Raw genomic sequence first — 7533 nt, forward strand, 5'->3', positions numbered from 1 at the left:
CATTCCATCGACCCCCCCCCCTCCCCCCGCCCCACCATTCCACCCCCAGCACAAGCCTCCCAACCCTCCCCCAATACACATGTCAATTATTACCGGCTCCCTTAAACCATAACATTACATACCAGTCTCTGGTGGAAGCTGTCCGAGCCCCCACCTGCAGGAGCCCTCCTCCCGCTTAGAAGCTATACCAGTCGCATCCCCCATGCATATACAGAACTCAGAGAAAATACTGCTTGAGATAAAACAAGTCAGGCACTGAATGGGAGCCTAATGCTGTGGAAATTTTGCTCTTGTTTTTAAGGTGAGAGAGAGATTTTCTCACAGATTTATAATCTAACTATACCAAATAAATAGAGTTCATCAGAACACCTCCCTCTGCGGCAAGGTGGAGAATGAGGTTCAGATGAAGGTTGGGGCTCCTGTAATTAAATCCGGTCACAGTAATTACTGCAGATTTAACTGAGGTAACACATTTGAACGGGATGAATAGGGAAAGAGTAGCAACTCAACTTTTCCTTTAAACTGAGGACTGCAGGTCGGCGAAGAACAATCTCTCTTCTGATCTTCGACCATGTCAGGCCGTTCAGGACTCTGAAGAGCTGGGTCTTCTCCCTGTGTAGAACTACTTGTTGGATTTATTGTTGTGTCCCAGGAGCGGGCACGGACAACCGTAAACTTATGTGAGTGCAGAGATGTCCGGTCCACTCGCTCAGGGTGTCAGTGCAGGTCGCCTCGTTTTAGGAAGGAGGTAGGACCACTAGAGAGGGTGCAGAGGAGATTTACCGGGATGCTACCCAGATTGGAGATAGTGTCTGCTGAGGAAAGTTTGAGCGAGCTAGAGCTTTTGTCTTTGGAGTGAAGGAGGATGAAAAATGACTTGCTGGAGTTGTATAAGATGATAAGACGCATGGATAGAGTGGATAATAAGCCCCTTTGTCCCGGGGTGGAAATGTCTGATATGAAAGGGAATAATATTAAAGTGAATGGTACAGGGGGTGTCAGCTGTAGGATTTTTTATACAGAGAGTAGTGGGCACACCTGGAGTGGTTGTAGAGCAAAGGGTTGATCCGGCATCCAAAAAGTCAGCCCACTGTCTAATAGAAAGTACTTTCTATCAGCGTTTTTCTCTTATATTTTTATGGATGTCGGCTCTCGCTGGAGGCTGGGATTTGGGTGTACAGGCCAAGTCCAACTATTGGGACCTCACCAAAGAATCTAAGTGGCTAAAACATTATGGGGCTATTCAATTGTAGCATTCATCCTAAAGGAGTAGATCCTGGCCTTATTCCTTAATAGTCCACTGAGGAGAATCATTTTGTCCTTTTCCCTGCTGTGTCTGTAGGCAAATTGGGGTGAGAAGTCTCACTGATGCCTTAGGCCGGGAATAGCTGATTAGTATAAACTATAGGGAACAAAACCTATATATTCCTTATGGATCAATGTAGATCATGAACTCTGGTTTTGGGTTTGTCAACCTCAGTACATACAGCTTCAATCTGTCAACTCTCCTCATGTTTTCCTTCCCAGGAACCAATCTGGAAGATCTTTGCTGCACTCCTGGATGCCCAGTTGAAGAAAAGGGGCATCCTATCTCTTCTGGTGTTCCTGGCATCGGTTTCATAGGTGCTGTTACCTTGGGTGAGGCATCTTAATCTATGTGGCTCCCACAACTATGAGGCTCTTGGACGAAAAGGGATAACTACACTCACTTACCCCATCACTGAGATGTTCCCACAACCAATGATTTCATTTGAAGAACTCTTTATTTCATTATCTCATGTTCACGTTATTTATTGCTATTTATTTATATTAGCATTTGCACAGTTTGTTGATTTCTGCACTCTGGTTGATCTTTCATTGATCCTGTTATGGCTACTGTTCTATAGATTTGCAGAACATGCCCACAGGAAAATGAACCTCAGAGTTGAATATGGTGACATATACGCACTTTGATAATAAAGCTTAATTTACTTTCCTTTACAGTGCCACTTGCTACTCTGGAACCTTTCCAGTAAAGACCAGAAGACACAGATTTGAAGAGATTGGCAAAGGAATTAAATGAAACATGAGGAAAAACTTTCACTATACAACATGTGTTTGGGATTTGGAAAGATACGGTTGATTAGGTAGTGGAAACAGATTAAATGGGAGCTTTGGAAAGGGAATTCTATAATGCTTGAGAGAAAAAAATAGCTGAGATTTGAGGAGAGCAGACTGAAGCAAGCTGGGTTTCTGTTGGAGAGAGAGACCATCGGCTGCTTCCCCCCCCCCCCCCCCCCCCCCCCCGCTTTCTGAGGTTTACTGCTCCATAATTCTAGGCAGAGAGAAAGGTGTGGCTTCAACATTGAGGGTAAGGGCAGCAAACTCCACTTTTCCATTCCAGCTGGAAGAAGACCTGAGAAAGTCCATTGAGGCAGGGGCCTGATGCTTAGCACAGATATATGGTCAGACCATGGGGAAGTCAATCTGATGGTGACAGGAGAGGGCAGTGGTGAACAGAAATGTATTCAGGGCATAGCCACCTTCTCAAGAGCAGACCAAAACTATTTATGATCCAGCCTCTAGTGCAGACTTCCCAGTGAATGTGCTGTTGAATTCAGGTGTGGTTATCTACTGGGTCTAAGTCTCTAACTGCAGATTCTTGAGTCAAACACTGAAACAACCCATAAACTTCTCACTCTTGCAAAGTTATTCCCCTTCTGACCTCCTCAGTGGGTGGGAACCAGGCTTATGTTCCATACAAAGCTACTGTTCAGGATTCGGAAACACGCCACCCTGCCACAGATATATAACAAGCCTGACTTCCCCTAACCACCACAAACCAGCTTCCTTTTCTGTGATACTCTTGCCAACCTCATGGGCTACAGGCTCTGGAATCTTCATCTGGAACTGATCAAACATAAGATATGACAACCTCAGATGAACTGTGAGAGAAGCTTGCATATTGCCATGTTTGCTTTAAAAGTGTCCCATCTCAAACACTCCTGAGCTATTTCAATGACTATTTTGAAGACTTGCTGATGATATAAACTAGGTGGCATTGTCAGAAAGGAGGAAGGTGTGAGAAGACTTCATGGGAAAGTTGATAAACTTAGGGAGTGACAAGTCCATGGCAAACAGGATATGATATATTACACCATCCACTTCAGTGCTTCAAACTGGCATGTTTTAAAAATGGTGACATCAGGAAATGTTGGTAGGATTGTTCACCGAGCCCAGAGATGAGGTCACAAACATTTCGTCACCAGCTGAGGTGACATCATCAGTGCACAATTGAGAGTTGTTTCTGCCGAGTGCCCGCGTTTATATTGGCCCATCTCGTTGTTCTGGTTGGTTGGCTATTGTGCAGGCTGCTGGTCTTCGCTGGGTCCCAGAAAGCTGATAGCTGAATGATCTCCACTGGCCTGTATCCCTGGTTATCGGTCGTTGTGAGCCATTGTTTCCTCGGGTGTCTGCGATTCACCCCTCAGTCCCGATCCCACAGATGCATAGGTTCATAAATGTGCTTGTTAATGGAGTCTTTTCTTGAGAGTGCAGAAAACAACATACTGTGCAAATACAAAAAGACGAAACAATAAGAATAAATAAATAAGCAATAATTATCGAGAGCATGAGATTAAGAGTCCTTGAAAGTGAGTCCATTTGTTGTGGGAACAGTTCAATAACGGGGCAAGTGAAGTTGAGTGAAGTTATCCCCTTTCATTCAAGAGCCTGACGGTTGAGGGCTAGTAACTGTTCCTGAACCTGGTGGTGTGAATCCTGGGTCTCTTGTATTTTCTTCCTGTACCTTCTGTACGAAGACTTCCCATCAACACACATTGACTCTTTCATTCTTCCTTGTTGTACCGTGCTCCATTCCAATGGAGGAATGCAGATTTGAAGATCACCATTGTGTTCACCTAATAGGTTCTAAGTCTGTGGAGTGGTTTCACCCAATTTATCATGTGAAGCTTTTTTAAACAAAACAAACTACATTCTTAACAAAAAAAATTTACAGGAATAAACCATGCAATGTCTTTTCATTCTTACTTTGGTAGACACTGCATTTTCAAAGTTCAAAGTAAATTTTATTATCATAGTACATATATGTTACCATGCTTTGCCTGTGATGGGCTGGGCCTTATCCATTACATTTTGTAGGATGTTTCATTGAAGGGCAGTAGTGTTTCTATACTAGGCTGTAATGCAGCCAGTCAATACACTCTCCACTACACATCTATAGAAGTTTGTCAAAGTTTTAGATGTCATGTTGAATCTTTGCAAACTCCTATGGAAGTAAATGTGTTGCCATGCTTTCTTTACACTTGCACTTGCACAGAACAGGTCCTCCAAAATAATAACACCTAGGAATTCAAAGTTGCTAATCCTCTCCACCTCTGATCCTCCAATGATGACGGGCTCTAAGAACTCCGCTTTCCTGCTCCTGAAGTCTATAATCAGCTCTTTGGTCTTGCTGACGTTGAGTGAGAGGTTGTTGTTACGACACCACTCTGCCAGATTTTCAATCTCCCTCCTGTGTACTGATTCATCAACTTCAGTCAGAGAAATTGACCCTTTGAAATCTTAAGAGTTGTAGAGACCCGGTCATTGAATTCATTCACACCTAAGATTTTTGGTTATTAAGGGAATGAAGGATTATGGGGATTGCGCAGGAAGCTAGGGTAGAAAATGCCATTACCTTGATGAATGTAAATCAAGCTGGAAGGACCATACATTGTTCTCCTTCTCCTAGTGCTCATCTTCTTATCTTTATGTTTTTACATTAAAATACAGTAATCTGGACAGGAGATGGTGCTGCATCTACTGCTTAGTGCTGACTTGGCTGTTGTGTACAAGCCTTACACCACCCCTCCCCCGTACACCAGCTAAGCCGAGAGTGATTAGAAGCACTCAGTTCTATTTTTGACTCTTATGGACTGATGTTTGCATATATTTGCATATCCTGGGTGAATTAAGGCATGAAAATGCAGATGAGAGTACACCATCGTGCCAGAGGTGAACTTTTCTTCCAACTTAGTTGCTTCAGCGGAGTTAAGACAGCAAGCAATCCCACTGTGCTGTAGTCACAGAGGCTGCGAGATGGAGTAGACCCCACCCCTCATTAGTAGTCAGTGGAGTAGGGGGGTGGATGTGGCACAATAGGTTTCACCTGAGAAGCACTGTTTTTCAAACATGGACTGCATTAACATTTCTCATTGTTTCACATAGGAAAAGTTGTCTTCAAGCGCCATGAAGGTAAAGCTGAGAAAGTAATGTGCCGCTTTGTATTGCTTTGCATTGAATTACACTGGGTGTGTATGTTCGTGATCTTCTGCTGCTGAACTTCAACGTGTTGTAACACGTGGTGGTTTGAGTTACTGGCACCTTCCTGTCAGCTTGAACCAGTTTGGCCATCCTCCTCTGACCTCTCTCATTAAGGCATTTTGCTCAGTGGATATTTTGATTTTTGCACCATTCTCTGTAAACTCTGGAGACGGTATGTTTGAGAACCTCAAAAGATCAGCAGTTTCTGCAATATGCAAACCTCCCCATCTGCTACCAACAAACTTTCCACAGTCAAAGACACTTAGACCACATTTCTTCCCCATTCTAATGTTCAGTCTCAACAACAATTGAACCTGTCGACCATGTCTCCATGCTTTTATGCATTGAGTTGCTGCCACATGATTGGTGGATTAGATATTTGCATTAACAAGCAGGTGCATGAGGGGTGATTGATAAGTTCGTGGCCTAAGGTAGAAGGAGTCAATTTTAGAAAACCTAGCACATTTATTTTTCAATATAGTCCCCTCCTACATTTACACACTTAGTCCAGCGGTCGTGGAGCATGCGATCCCTTCTTTGTAGAAGTCAGTGTCTTGGACCTCCAGAAGTGGTCCACATCAGGGGTGATTGATAAGTTTGTGGCCTAAGGTGGAAGGAGATGAGTTATACAGCTCTCGTTACATGCACGTGCAGTTCAACTCTTTGAGTGATTATGCAGAAAGTTAACTCATCTCCTTCTACCGATGTTCTATGTTCTGTGTTCTGTGAAGAGTCTCAACCTAAAATGTCCACTTCCCTCGACAGATGCTGCTTATCTGTAAAGTTCCCTCAGTATCTTGCTTGTTGGATTCGATAAAAGTCCTGGTCAGCCTTGACAATGCACTAGATGGCCTTATTCTTTGTCATAAAGCGCAGAGAGCAGGTCCCGAACATACCCACAGACCGGGTCCTTTCCGAGCTATCTTTCACCTCTCAGTGTCTTTGTAGTGGTTCTGTGGGTGCGCCCACTGCACCAATTACAATGTGCAGGCTTTCCCAATGATAAACATTGATAAGGTCCCATTCAACAGCAGCCACTCCTTGCGGCAGGAACAAATGCTCAGCAGGTTGCAGGAAATTCCATGGAGGAAAATCCCAAATCTCATGGAACAAAGGCCAACTGTGTAGCAACAGCTGTATCATTAGGTGTGACCAAGTCACAGAGGGGCAGGAATCTACTGATGTAATTCCCATCACATGGAGTGGAACTGGACTAGAAATTGGTTTATTATTGTCCCAAGAGTCGAGATGCAGTGAAAAGCTCTTCTTGCATAGTGTTCATACACATCAAAACACAGTGCATTGAGGCAGAACAAGGTTAAACAGTGACAATGAGGTGAGACGACAACTAGAGGTCATGAGTTAAGAGAGAAAGGTGGAATGTTTTAGGGGAACATGAAGGGAACTTCTTCACTCAGAGGGGGGTGAGAGTGTGGAACAAGCTACCAGCACAAGTGGTGGATGCAATTTTGATTTCAATGCTCAAGAGAAGTTTGGATGGGTTTATGGATGGCAGGGGTATGGAGGGTTATGGTCTGGGAGCAGCTTCATGGCACTAGGCAGTTTAAATTGTTCAGCATGGATTTGATGGGCCTGTTTCGGTGCTGTACTTTTCTATGACTCTATGGCACTAAACCAGAATAAAGTGTACAAGCTTTAAAACACTTATTCTATATGACTGTCATCGAGGCATAGAAAACTACAGCACAGAAAATGAGTGCAGCTATACAATAGAGGAAGTGCAGAGCAGGCAAACAATAAAGTGCAAGATCATAACGAGGCTTAACCTGAGGTCAGGAGTTCATCTTAGTGGGCAAGAGGTCCCTTCAAGAGTCTGATAACAGTGGATAGTGGGAAAGTCATGTTGCCAGGTCAGTCTTCCACACAGCAATAAGGTTGTCCTATTGTTTGACAGTCTCAGGGCTCTACCACTGAGGGGTCAGTCAGGTATATTTAAGGCAGAGTTTCATGGATTCTTGATTAGTCAGGGATGAAGGGGTAAGGGGGAATGCAGGAGATCGGGGCAGAGAAAGGAAACTGGATGGGCCATGATGAAATGGTGGTGCAGACTCAATGGGCCAAATAGCCTACTTCTGCTCCTAAATCATATGGCCTTATGGACTTATATACAGTGACCAAGCAGTACCATTACAGGGCTGTACTCTAGTGGGGTCAGGATATGAGATTATTTTGTTAAACACCAGTGCTGTTGTCAGGTCAAAGTGCCAG

Source organism: Hemitrygon akajei, chromosome 14 (genome assembly GCF_048418815.1).
Source record: "Hemitrygon akajei chromosome 14, sHemAka1.3, whole genome shotgun sequence".
In the NCBI taxonomy this organism is placed as follows: Eukaryota; Metazoa; Chordata; class Chondrichthyes; order Myliobatiformes; family Dasyatidae; genus Hemitrygon; species Hemitrygon akajei.